At 43.9% G+C, this 13,411-nt stretch overlaps 1 protein-coding gene across 2 annotated transcripts in view; it reads right to left on the minus strand.

Moving 5' to 3' along the window:
- The window catches only part of LOC109897291 (signal transducer and activator of transcription 5B), a 96,913-nt gene extending 85,234 nt beyond the window's left edge, over positions 1–11,679 (minus strand). For both annotated transcript variants that reach the window (XM_031834015.1, XM_031834016.1), the window contains exon 1: positions 11,512–11,679. The gene's annotated coding sequence lies outside the window, so the exon portion shown is untranslated. The remainder of the gene's footprint in view (positions 1–11,511) is intronic.
- Positions 11,680–13,411: the final 1,732 nt, after the last annotated feature.

A 13,411-nucleotide genomic window follows, 5' to 3' on the forward strand; every position in this document is an offset into this window, starting at 1 on the left:
GTGGGCCGGGCACATGCAGGCTGGCTTTGGTCGCCAGCTGTACGGTGTTTCCTCTGACACGTTGGTGCGGCGGGCTTCCAGGTTAAGCAGGCAGGGTGTCAAAAAGCAGAGCGGCTTAGCAGGGTCGTGTTTCAGAGGAGACATTGCTCTCGGCCTTCACCTCTCCCGAGTCCGTACGGGAGTTGCAACGATGGGACAAGACTGTAACTATCAATTGGATATCACGAAAAAGGGGTAAAAAGAACCCCCAAAATAAATTAAGAATATACTGTAAATGCTATGGGAATGCAAATGAGCATTGGTTCAATGTGAAAATGCCTGCTCCTGTTTAGAGTCTATTGAATGTATGAAGTGGTTGTAGCTTCTTACTCATGTGTGTTTACTTTACAGCAAAGAACTGAGAATAGGTTGAAATTCTGGTTTCGATTTGCATTCAATTAGCATATTGCAACAACCCCAATAAAATACCAAAGGACATTTAAGAAGGAATTAACCAGAAGTAAAAGTTAATTAAGTAAAGTACATCCAAAGACCATCACATTTAACAAATACATATCACATTTAACCCAGTCAGCTTAACTCAGTCAGAAACGCGGAATCACAGTGAAAACAACAATATCCACAAGCGACATTTTAGGAAAAACGTGATGCTCACAGCCACATGGCCCTCCCTAATTTGCATGCTACCTTCCCATGGCTGGCTGAGAGCGACGGCTGAGAGGGACCTTCTTCGAGAGCGCTGGTCATTTCTTGTGTGTCATAAAGATAATATCCGGAGGCCTTATCACGCGTCTCAGTGTCTGGTGCGCAACACAGAGGGAGGGAGAAATCTTTCAAATACATATATTTTTTTACAGTCTAGCAGAGAAATACAGTGAATGAGAGAGAGAGACAAGAGAGATACGTTGCCCTGGCACATCAAGACCAGGAGGAGTGAGCCAACTCCATGGGTGTTGATGATGTTGTTGACCATTTTAACCATTTTAAAAAGGAAGGATTTTAGTTGGATGATAAACCTCTTGTTAACAATGTAGCCCATTTAGTGTTACTAGATACAAACTTCAGAGTAATGTGATGTAGCTGTCAACCGTGACCCAGGCTACATTATGTATTTGACAGACCGATCAGTCCTGCCTCTAGGCAAGGCTGAGAGCTCTGGAGGTCATGTGACGATAGGATTAGTTTGTTGCCCAACTGAAAGGGGCGGGGTTGGTGGGGGTAGGGGTTAGTGGGGGTTAGCGTGAGCCTTGCTTTCACCGCCACATGCTTTCTCATAGACCCTGGGACTCCTCCCCTACTACAGTATCTCTTTCCCTTTAACTGTCTTTCTCTCTTCCTCCCTTCCTCCTCTCTCTGCTTGAAAACATTTTCGACCCGTTTCACGCTCACCCTAGTGAGGTTTGATCTCTGCTTGGACTGGACAACACACTGTTACTCAGCTAAAGGCAGAGAGGAGAGACGAGAGAGAATGTAAAAAGAAAACAATCAACACCGTGGCCATGTGAAAAAGGCCACGCCACGCACCGAGGTACTCAATGGCTGTGTTTGACATCATTAACACCGCGATGCATCATGGGTAAATAGTGACTGACTGATCTACAACTAAGATTGAGTCGTTTTTTTAGATGCACAGGGATTTGTAGATCAGTCAGTCTCGACTCGCCTTTAAAGTCGGCTTCAATGTTGAAGGCGCCCACTTCCTTGTAGCCTACATGACACCGCACTCTGATTGGGAAACACTTCCTCCTGCTCAAATTGGAACCCCCTCTTAGTCCTAATCTAACATTTGATTATCCTACACCAATAACAGCCTTTACGATATTCAATGGTCAAACATGGACAATTTCAACCTCCTATCAACACCTCCTCCACTTTTCTTCCTCCTTCCCTCCCTCCTCCAGTGGCGTGTATTCATGGACGCCAAGAGATGCCGCCCCCCCCCCCCCCTCTCTGTGTTTCAGCATTTTCCTTCAATATGTGTAGGCCATCTATCTGATGCTGTCTGGTTTAAAAGAGTATGACATTGTTGCCGCCCATAGAATTGAAAGCAAGGGAAGCCAGCGAGCATTTGGCTTCCCTTGACAAAGAATAAAATAATAATAGCCAATCGGCATTGAGATAAACTGAGTGAGATCAACTGTGAATGGTCCTGGCGCGCCAAAAAAAGTGTCAAGTGTGGGAAGCCAGTTGGGATTTAGCTCCACACGAATCACATCACATCCGAAGCAACATGTAATTTACAGTAAAACAAATCTTATTGTCATTGTTCTCCGGTGGCTAGCTAGCTAAAATCGTCCCTTTGCTAAATTAGCCAAGGATGGAGATAGGGATTTGGACTTGTGGTTTGACTTAATTCTCCGTACTGGACAATGACTATAACAGCGATTCTGATCTAACCATACATTGTGCCCCTGGACTGAGAGGATGAAACTTCAATATGTAGCTAGATGTAGTACGCTAATGTAAACTAGCTGGCCTGGTGCATCGTTGGCCATGAAAGGAAGTTAGGCTAGCAAGCAAGCATTTTAGCCAGGTAGCATACGAGAACAAAAACTAAAAGCGTGTACTGTATGATAGAGTCATGAAAGAGAGGAGGATGGCATTGGTTGTTTCTCTACAAGTAGGGCGAGTCAACATGTTTTTTTCGACTTGCACGCACAAACGCATACACACACACACACACACACGGAAATCAGAACCATGGACAGCCACATCTCATTTGGCTTTCATTGAACTAAACTATTTTTGGTATCTTATTAATACTGTCTGTATTAGACTAAGCAGAGGTGATTTGATGATGTTGAAATGTTGAAGTGTAAATGGTGCTGGAGTAGTGGAGGCAGTGGCAAGGCGTATATATCACAGTGGCAAGGCGTATGGACTAACAGGTTATAGAGCAAACAATGCAATTATCACAACACACAGGTTGTAAAAATGTATTTTTCACCTGGCTTGGATGGCTTCCTCTCCTCAACTGTATGAGATAATCTGTGACTGTGTGACTCCTGACTCAAGGCATTCTGACAGGACAAGGGATTAATGACTGATAACCAAGCCGGGAACTTTTCCCAAATACAGTTTACACCATTAATATTACGAGTAAGATTATTAATAACAATAATCTTCATAATAAGAACAGATTGTATTTGTATAGTGCTTTTCATTACAGCAATGACAGGTGCTGTTAGATTACAATATCATTTTTTTCTGACGGTTTGGAAGTGTAAACAACACTGAATAAATTATAAATTATAAAAAAGTCTGTTCTAACAAAAATAAAATGTAAAGCCTTCATCACAGCATAGCAGAGATCAAAAAGCGGAATCTGGGAATTTGCTTCAGCTGACATTTTGCCGTTGCATGAGGCTTGGTGCTCACGGAATTAGTAGGCTATTAAACAAACACTCAAACAGGATAACAGAAGCTAAATCTGTCTTATTTCTGTAGATATACTGTGCCTTCAGAAAGTTTTCAGACTCCTTGACTTTTTCCACGTTACGTTACAGCCTTATTCAAAAATGTATTAAAAAATATATATATATCTGAAAATCTATACACAAGACCCCATAGTGAAAAAGAAAAAAAAAGTGTTTTAGAAATGTTTGCTAATTTATTGGAACACCTGGATTTGGGGAATTTCTCCCATTCTTCCCTGCCGACCTCTAAAGTTCTGTCAGGTTGGATGGGGAGTGTTGCTGAACAGCTATTTTCAGGTCTCTCCAGAGATGTTTGATCGGGTTCAAGTACGGGCTCTGGCTGGGCCACATTCTGAGAAGCCACTCCTGTGTGGTCTTGGCTGTGTGTTTAGGGTTGTTGTCCTGTTGGAAGGTGAACCTTCGCCCCAGTCTAAGGTCCTGAGAGCTCTGGAGCAGGTTTTCATCAAGGATCTCTCTGTACTTTGCTCCGTTCATCTTTGCCTCGATCCTGACTAGTCTCCCAGTCCCTGCCCCTGAAAATGGTGCCAGGTTTCCTCCAGACGTGACGCTTGGCATTCAGGCCAAAGAGTTCAATCTTGGTTTCATCAGACCAGAAAGTCTTGTTTCTCATGGTCTGAGAGTCCTTTAGGTGCCTTTTGGCAAACTCCAAGCGGGCTGTCATGTGCCTTTTACGGAGGAGTGGCTTCTGTCTAGCCACTCTACCATAAAGGCCTGATTGGTGGAGTGCTGCAGAGATGGTTGTCCTTCTGGAAGGTTCTCCCATCTCCACAGGGGAACTCTAGAGCTCTGTCCGAGTGATCATCGGGTTCTTGGTCACCTCTCCGAACAAGGCCCTTCTCCCCCAATTGCTCAGTTTGGCCCGGCGGCCAGCTCTACGAAGAGTATTGGTGGTTCCAAACATCTTCCATTTAAGAATGATGGAGGCCACTGTGTTCTTGGGGACCAGAATTTTTTTGGACCCTTCCCCAGATCTGTGCCTTGACACAATCCTGTCTTGGAGCTCTACGGACAATTCCTTCGACCTCATGGCTTGGTTTTTGCTCTGACATGCACTGTCAACTGTGGGCCCTTATATAGACAGGTGTGCGCCTTTTCAAATCATGTCCAATCAATTGAATTTACTACTGGTGGACTCCAATGAAGTTGTGGAAACATCTCAAGGATGATCGATGGAAACAGGATGCACCTGAGCTCAATTTCAAGTCTCATAGCAAAGGGTCTGAATACTTATGTAAATAAGGTATTTCTGTTTTGAATTTTCCTAAAAACCTGTTTTCGCTTTGTCATTATGGGATATTGTGTGTAGATTGCTTAGGGAAAAAAATATTGAATCCGTTTTAGAACAAGGCTGTAACCTAACAGAATGCTGAAAAAGTCAAGGGGTCTGAATACTTTCCGAAGGCACTGCATATGGATGCTTTACACATTTAAGTTAGGCTATTGATTATAGACCAAATTAAGTTGGGATTTCCTCGCTACTCAATTTTCTTTGACAATTAGGCTAAGGCAAGGGCCGTTTCCTTGTCTCTGCTGCTGCTGCCTCCACCACATTGTTCTCAATTCCAATATGCTGGTTAACTTTGCTATTATGCACATAGCAACCGTACCCAACATTTGTTATGAAATAATATTAGATATATTAGTGTTGCACCATTATTTTTGACATAATACAAGCATATACAATATCAGTATCACATGTCTTAGAGTGATGGACTATGCCCTCGCTGTGGCCTCCGCATTGGATTAGTCCACTGACACAGGTGCGAATCAGACAGGTGTCTTGTGCACCTGCTCGGCTCAAGAAATATCAGCCGACCAACAGCCTGTTGACCAAACAATCGAGCAGTCGACTAAATGAGTCCAACCCTAAAATATGTACAATATGTACAGAGCTCTCTGCCTGTGCGACCTCACAGCGCCATGGAAACCACAAAATTATAATGTGTTACATCCATGAATTCATCACAGGCATGAATGGAATACTTCAACTAACCATCCCTTTTCACCAGCATCAGAGCAACCCGCCCATGCCCCAAAACAACCCGCCCATGCCCCAAAACCTCTCATCTTCCTCTTTCCTCCAGCCCTTCCAGTAAAGACCCATCAGGTCAGTATCCCTGCCATGGTTTGCCTGGTAGCAGGGAAGGAGATAAAGTGGGGGAACCCTGGCTAAGCACACGGGCATGCTGTGACCACATGGCCTGCCCTGCCTGTTGAGAGACGGGATCCTTAAGCATAGGGTTTCCCCTGTTCCCCTGCTGTTTCTGGAGCGGTCTCTCTGCGTCTGTTTCTGCTCCCTCCCTGCCTAGGACAGGTTGTGCCATCCAACTCATGTGTGCCCGACATGCCAACTGTCCGCGCTAGCCAGACCCAACACGACCTCTGAAACTTTGTCTTGGCAGTGGAAATGGCCAGTAACATAGTCTAGTTGAATTAACCGTGTGGGCTCCCCAGGCAGCGCTTCACATAATGTCAAGTGGGTCAGGGTTAAGTGGTGCAAACAATCCTTGATGGTTTACCATAACAGTTTTTATTGATGTCTGACCAAGTGCTTATTTATTTTAGTGAGGGAAAACACATCCCAAATTGTGCAGATGAAGCTGGGCAGACAATCCATTAAGGAAAATCTACAGGACCCAGTACCACAAATACTTTACAGGCATCAGGACAGAAAGCCCAATACATTGATACAGCAGAACTTATAAGCAGCCAAAGAGCAAATGGAACAGAGCCAGAAACCTTTCAAAAATCCAATCTAAGTAATAAAACCTATATAGAGCCAAAGTCAACACTCATTTTTCAAAAGTCCTCATCTACTAAAGGGCATGCAGCCCCAGGGAGATGTAGTAGATAGCAGTGAACGTGGTATGACAGGAGCACTCGGGTCAGGAACATCAATACTGCAAGCATCCTTCTTTCAATCTCTACCTCAAACCAAACAGCCAAGATGACCTGATGTTGAGTACCCAACTAGTCAGAGAGCCCTGGATGGTGAAAGGGTGGTGGAGGAATAAGGAGTGGGTTTGGGTGGTGGAGGAAGGAGTGGTTGTGGGTGGTGGAGGAATAAGGAGTGGTTGTGGGTGGTGGAGGAATAAGGAGTGGTTGTGGGTAATGGAGGAATAAGGAGTGGTTGTGGGTGGTGGGGGGTGGGGGAGGAATAAGGAATGGTTGTGGGTGTTAGGGGAGGAATAAGGAGTGGTTGTGGGTGGTATAGGAATAAGGAGTGGTTGTTGGTAATGGAGGATTAAGGAGTGGTTGTGGGTGGTGGGGGAGGAATAAGGAATGGTTGTGGGTGTTGGGGGAGGAATAAGGAGTGGTTGTGGGTGGTATAGGAATAAGGAGTGGTTGTTGGTAATGGAGGATTAAGGAGTGGTTGTGGGTGGTGGGGGAGGAATAAGGAGTGGTTGTTGGTAATGGAGGAATAAGGAGTGGTTGTGGGTGGTATAGGAATAAGGAGTGGTTGTGGGTGGTATAGGAATAGGGAAGGGTTGTGGGTGGTATAGGAATAAGGAGTGGTTGTGGGTGGTGGAGAAATAAGGAGTGGTTGTTGGTAATGGAGGAATAAGGAGTGGTTGTGGGTGGTATAGGAATAAGGAGTGGGTGTGGGTGGTATAGGAATAAGGAGTGGGTGTGGGTGGTATAGGAATAAGGAGGGGTTGTCGGTGGTATAGGAATAAGGAGTGGTTGTGGGTGGTGGAGAAATAAGGAGTGGTTGTTGGTAATGGAGAAATAAGGAGTGGTTGTTGGTAATGGAGGAATAAGAAGTGGTTGTGGGTGGTATAGGAATAAGGAGTGGGTGTGGGTGGTATAGGAATAAGGAGGGGTTGTGGGTGGTATAGGAATAAGGAGTGGGTGTGGGTGGTATAGGAATAAGGAGGGGTTGTCGGTGGTATAGGAATAAGGAGTGGTTGTGGGTGGTGGAGAAATAAGGAGTGGTTGTTGGTAATGGAGGAATAAGGAGTGGTTGTGGGTGGTGGAGGAGGAATATGGAGTGGTTGTGGGTGGTGGAGGAGGAATATGGAGTGGTTGTGGGTGGTGGAGGAGGAATAAGGAGTGGTTGTGGGTGGTGGGGGAGGAATAAGGAGTGGTTGTGGGTGGTAGGGGAGGATAAGGAGTGGTTGTGGGTGGTAGGGGGGGGGATAAGGAGTGGTTGTGGGTGGTGGGGGAGGAATAAGGAGTGGTTGTGGGTGGTGGGGGAGGAATAAGGAGTGGTTGTGGGTGGTGGGGGAGGAATAAGGAGTGGTTGTGGGTGGTGGGGAGGAATAAGGAGTGGTTGTGGGTGGTGGGGGAGGAATAAGGAGTGGTTGTGGGTGGTGGGGGAGGATAAGGAGTGGTTGTGGGTGGTAGGGGGGGAATAAGGAGTGGTTGTGGGTGGTGGTGGAGGAATAAGGAGTGGTTGTGGGTGGTGGGGGAGGAATAAGGAGTGGTTGTGGGTGGTGGGGGAGGAATAAGGAGTGGTTGTGGGTGGTGGGGGAGGAATAAGGAGTGGTTGTGGGTGGTGGGGGAGGAATAAGGAGTGGTTGTGGGTGGTGGGGGAGGAATAAGGAGTGGTTGTGAGTGGTGGGGGAGGAATAAGGAGTGGTTGTGGGTGGTGAATTGTGAGGGGAAGGTACATGCTGTGGAGGAGATATGGGTCAGAGAATTCAGCTAGATCAGGGGTATTAAACTGGGGATCCTTCTTTTAACGAATATTACAAATGACCATCACAAGCAACAACAGAATAAACAAATGTTTATGTCAACTTGATTTCTGAACTTTTAATATTTAGAAAATCACAGTAATTGGAGCTAATTACACTCACTGGTGTATCTGACATAGACTGAAAAAAGCAGGTACGGCTGCTGGTAAGCATTCTTGACTTGGACATTAGTTTTTGCCAACACATATGACTAACCTTTGTTTAACCAGCTAAACAGCTTCTACTAGCAAAAATGTGTTTGGAGATACCTTTCCAGCTAATAGGCTATGTTAGAGTTTGCACTTCCTCTTCCAATTCTAACTAGCCTGACTACCCATCCACATCACTTCGGCCAAACACCCCACCCACTACCATTTCTTCTCCACCATGAATGTATGGAGCGATCGATAGAGCAGCAGAGTTCAATTCAGAATGAGTCATCAGGCAAAACTATAACTGCAGGGGGCCAGAAAAATAAAAACATCTACCAAATCAATTACTTTTCAAGGGGTGGTGGGCAGGGTCAAGGAAGTCTGCTAGTGCACCTGACTGGTACCCCTGGTTAGCAAAACACTCATCAAAGCATCCTGACCTGTGCTGCTGTCAGTTGGTGTGTGTATAATGTCATTATAACATGAAAGAGGTAGGATACACAGGGACAAGGTGGGGTGCAATCAAACTGCATCGCAGGAAGTAATGACTTTCTTTATCTGAGTTTCTTTAAACAAACATCAATGTCCATACTCACTGTGGTTGTAACACACACACACGCGGACACACACACACACACACGCGGACACACACACACACGCGGACACACACACACACGCGGACACACACACACACACACACACACACACGCGGACACACACACACACACACACACACACACACACACGCGGACACACACACACACACACACACACACACACACACGGACACACACACACGCGGACACACACACACACGGACACACACACACACACACACACACGGACACACACACACGCGGACACACACACACGCGGACACACACACACACACGCGGACACACACACACACGCGGACACACACACACACGCGGACACACACACACACACACACACGCGGACACACACACACACACACACACACACACACACACACACGCGGACACACACACACATACACACGCGGACACACACACACACACACACACACACGGACACACACACACGCGGACACACACACACACGGACACACACACACACAGACACACACACACATACAAATCTTATCACCACTCAAAGCTCGCAGTGACATTGACATTTTAGTCATCAACAATTTAGGGGTATTTTCTTTATACAGAGACCTGTCTGTGCTTGTACGGTTGAGCTATATGACAGTCTAGTCATACACTATAACGTCAATGTACATGGTGACATTTCAGCTAAACACCAACAACTATGTTTCCAATTGCATACCTTTGCATGTGAGTCACACAGTGTACAATTATGGGACATGTCCATCTCTTCAGTGACAACAACCACAACCACTGCTTTCAGTGGCATTTTAATGCCAACACATCAGTGGCTTCAGTGACATTAATTAGGGAACGGTAAAGGGGACACCTGGTCAGTTGCACAACTGAATTTATCCCATCTGAATGGGTCGATACTGTGACGGTGCTTCTTCTAACCCCAAGAGCAACAGTTGTGAACGAAAACAAGTGAATGAGCCCCCTTGATAACACAGTGTGAATCAATTCATCTCAGGTTAGTTGAAGCCCATTGCGTACAAAATGTGTTGAGCTCGTTTCTCACAAGAGGGGAATAAGAAAGCAAACAGAGTGATAGTTTTGGTTCTAAAGGGCCAACAATTCTAATTAAATATGATTTGATTCACCCGCTCAGAGCAATTACTCATACAGCATGTGTTTGTTATTTGTTTTCATGTTTGTTTTCATTGTTATGACAACTGACCACATTTTACACAGCATCCTGTGTGGCCATTTTGTTATAAAACAAGTAAAACACTAACTAACACATATCAATGAGGGATTGGGAGACTATTAGAACAACTAGATGATGTGGCTTGTTTTATTCCAGATTTAATTTTGAATCATTGACATAAAGCGTCTTAAATGAAATCCATTGTTTGTGTTCCAAACACCCATGTTTACTCAGTTGTGGTAAGGAGGCTTGGAGAACAACTGGGATAAAACACTCCAATAAACAGTTGCAGAGAGAATGTCACACCTTGACTGCATCAACTGACCAATAGCCAGGATGCCTTGCTCTCCAGGTGCAATAAGATAAACATTGGGCTACTTTACCAGCATATCAATGTAACAGCATAACTTTAGACCGTTCCCTCGCCCATACCCGGGCCATTTCACATCAGTTACATCAACACCAAATAAAAAGTCTGCCACCAATATGGCCAACAGTAGCAATTGTGTCATTGTGCACAGTTGTGTATTATCACATGGCTGTTAACATTTTGTCAAATGATTCCTTAAATTTAGAAACTGTACGCGCCCATTTTCACCAGCAAACTTGGACAAAATAAAAAACATCTCCCTGAAAAACATTCTGCCAAATAATCCACTGTAAAGTGTTTGTGCCATCTCCATAAACACTTTACAGTGGATTACTACTCAGTTTCTTTGTTGCACTGATCCTGTATTTATCTAGTTCTTATCTAAATTCGAAAGTTACCTAACTAACACAGATGTGCAATAGAAGTTGAACTTTCACCTGTTAGGCTACAACACAAATTCTTGAGAGGAGTTCCACACGCACATTCATTATACCATGATATGCGCCTCGCGCTGGCTAACGGTTTGATAGAATAAACTCACATTCCAATTTGCGTTTGACCTTGGCTACAAGCTATTTCAATGATCCGCAATAACATGTGTTATAGCCTACATGCAAATGATGTTAATAATGTAGCCTTCAAGGCGTTCTGTTAAAAACATTGTGTAATGTTGAAGAGAATAAATGATCTAGCGTATTCGAGTTCTCGCTTGACTCCCAGGAGGGGGTTGGACTCAGCCTGTTGATTCAATATATATATATATATATATATATATATATATATATATATATATATATATAGAGATATATATAGGAGACAGGGTCAACAAACACCAATAACAAAGTAAATAGTATATTAACAATATAGTCAATCAATACTGTAAAGTGGAAAAATATATATTTGTAGGTTCACATGTGGTATTGTCGGGGACATTATAACCACGTTCGGCTAACGTAACAGATGGCAGAGCCGCACAACTCTAACCATAGTTTGTTTACAAAGCGCTGTCAGAACATTCTTTCGCAATAGACACCGTCTGCACGAAATATGCTTGTCCAAAATCTTCTCGAAGCTGACATAGTTAACAAACCTACCTTGATGGGACGATCAATTGAGTTGTCTTTTTTTGCATAAAAGTAATGGAAAGCTCCGCAACGTACGTACGACCCAGAAAATGAACCTCTCCCGTCTCTTTCTAACTGTTCGCTACGCAGTTTTTTTCGTTCTCTCTCTCTCGTGTCTTTCGCTTGCTCTCCCCTCTAGGATCAGTCAGTGCTATCTGGGATCCCTGGGACGTCCATATCCTAAACCTTAACCTTAACACATACTAACTACCCTTACCCTAACATCAAACATAACCCTTACCTAACCCTTACCTTAACCATTTAAAATGCCAACTTCAATGGGGGGGGGGGGGGGGGGGGGGGGGGGGTACGACTTCCCAAGGATCCCAGATAGCAGGGACCGTCTATGTTCTCTCCCTCTCTAACCGCCCACTTCCGGCGTTTTCTGTTTGACAGGCGAATATTGTCATATGAAAACATGAACATGTGCAATATATTGTCCCTACTTCAGTAAGTTAATTTACCAGCATAATATAGCCTAACCTTACAAATGTAAGGCAATTAAATGATCAAATGATCTAATTCTGTATTGATGATGAAACAACAACAATAATAATAATAAATAGATGAAGGAGAAATAGTTTATTATTATTTTCCTACATATTATCATGTTATATGCTATTGTTATAATCATCATTAGAAGTAGTCTTGTAGTAACTGAAGTAGCCTTTGTAAGAGTAATGTGATTTATTTCTAAATAACACAACAGTACATATGTGTAGTCAGTACATAGCCTATTGACGAACCACATTGAATCACATAACAGGTGTTCACAAGAATCGGCCAACATTTGCACATTTCCTTCAATGTGTCGCAATGGGAAGTTGAAGAGATGGAGAAGCCCAGCTCTAGGAAGCAGCAAAGCCAAGAGTGAGAAACGTTTCTCAGATTTGTAGGCCTTTGTACCCTTTGTTCTGCTATGAACTCATATAGCCACTAACAGACAGACAGACCTTCAACACACAGCTAAGGGTCTGTCAGGTCAGATGGAAAAAAGCATCCATTTTATAAGTACTTTGTTTGTGAACAAAATAGGCAGTGGCTTTTGTCTCATTTGACTAAAAGCAGAGCACTTTCTAGTCAAATGCAAGGTGGAGTGAATGAAAGATTGAATGAAAGTGATTCATCTTTTGCTATGTCCTTGCAGGCAGCAGATTTAAGCACAGCATCCTTCTCCCTTCACATGAATATAATGTTTAGGCTGCAGACCGCACCAGAGCCTGAGAGGTGTTAGCAGAGAGAGGCTGTGTGTCACTTCCCAGAGGGAGTCTTTTTCTCAGCCCTTTCCAAATGTAAATAAGTTTAAATGGTCAAATCTGTGCTACACGCTATTCACACAGATTTACACAGATCCACACACCAACTGCAAAAAAACAATCCTGTATGGTAGATTACAAAAACGTTTAGATTGACTGTAAAACATCCCGTTGTTATTAGTCCTCAAAGTGATCATGTATGGATATGATCATCATGGAAACTCAAACTTTAAAATGCTGCGCATTGTAATATTGGCATATTCTCTAGCTGGAGGCGCATAGTGACATCTGGTGGTAGAGGAATAGACAGGGTTAAAGTGGATATGTTTTGGATGTCATTTAGGATTCCAGATTTTTCATAAGAGTAATAGTTGGCCCTAAAACTTCATCCAGCAATCTCTCATTGGGCATACAGAGTGCTGGCAGTGACGTCATCTTGCAGAACAACTAAAGCTGGGAAAAAAACGATTTAAAGAAAATGTTTGAGCGCACACATGCACGTGTGCTTTTCTAATAGAGATAGAGAGAATGAGAGAGTGAGAAAGAGGTGAAACTGAGTTAATTGGGAGAGGGCCAGCAACTGCCATCTACCAGCTTTACAAACAGACTGAACA

Source organism: Oncorhynchus kisutch, linkage group LG10 (assembly GCF_002021735.2).
Source record: "Oncorhynchus kisutch isolate 150728-3 linkage group LG10, Okis_V2, whole genome shotgun sequence".
Classification (NCBI taxonomy): Eukaryota; Metazoa; Chordata; class Actinopteri; order Salmoniformes; family Salmonidae; genus Oncorhynchus; species Oncorhynchus kisutch.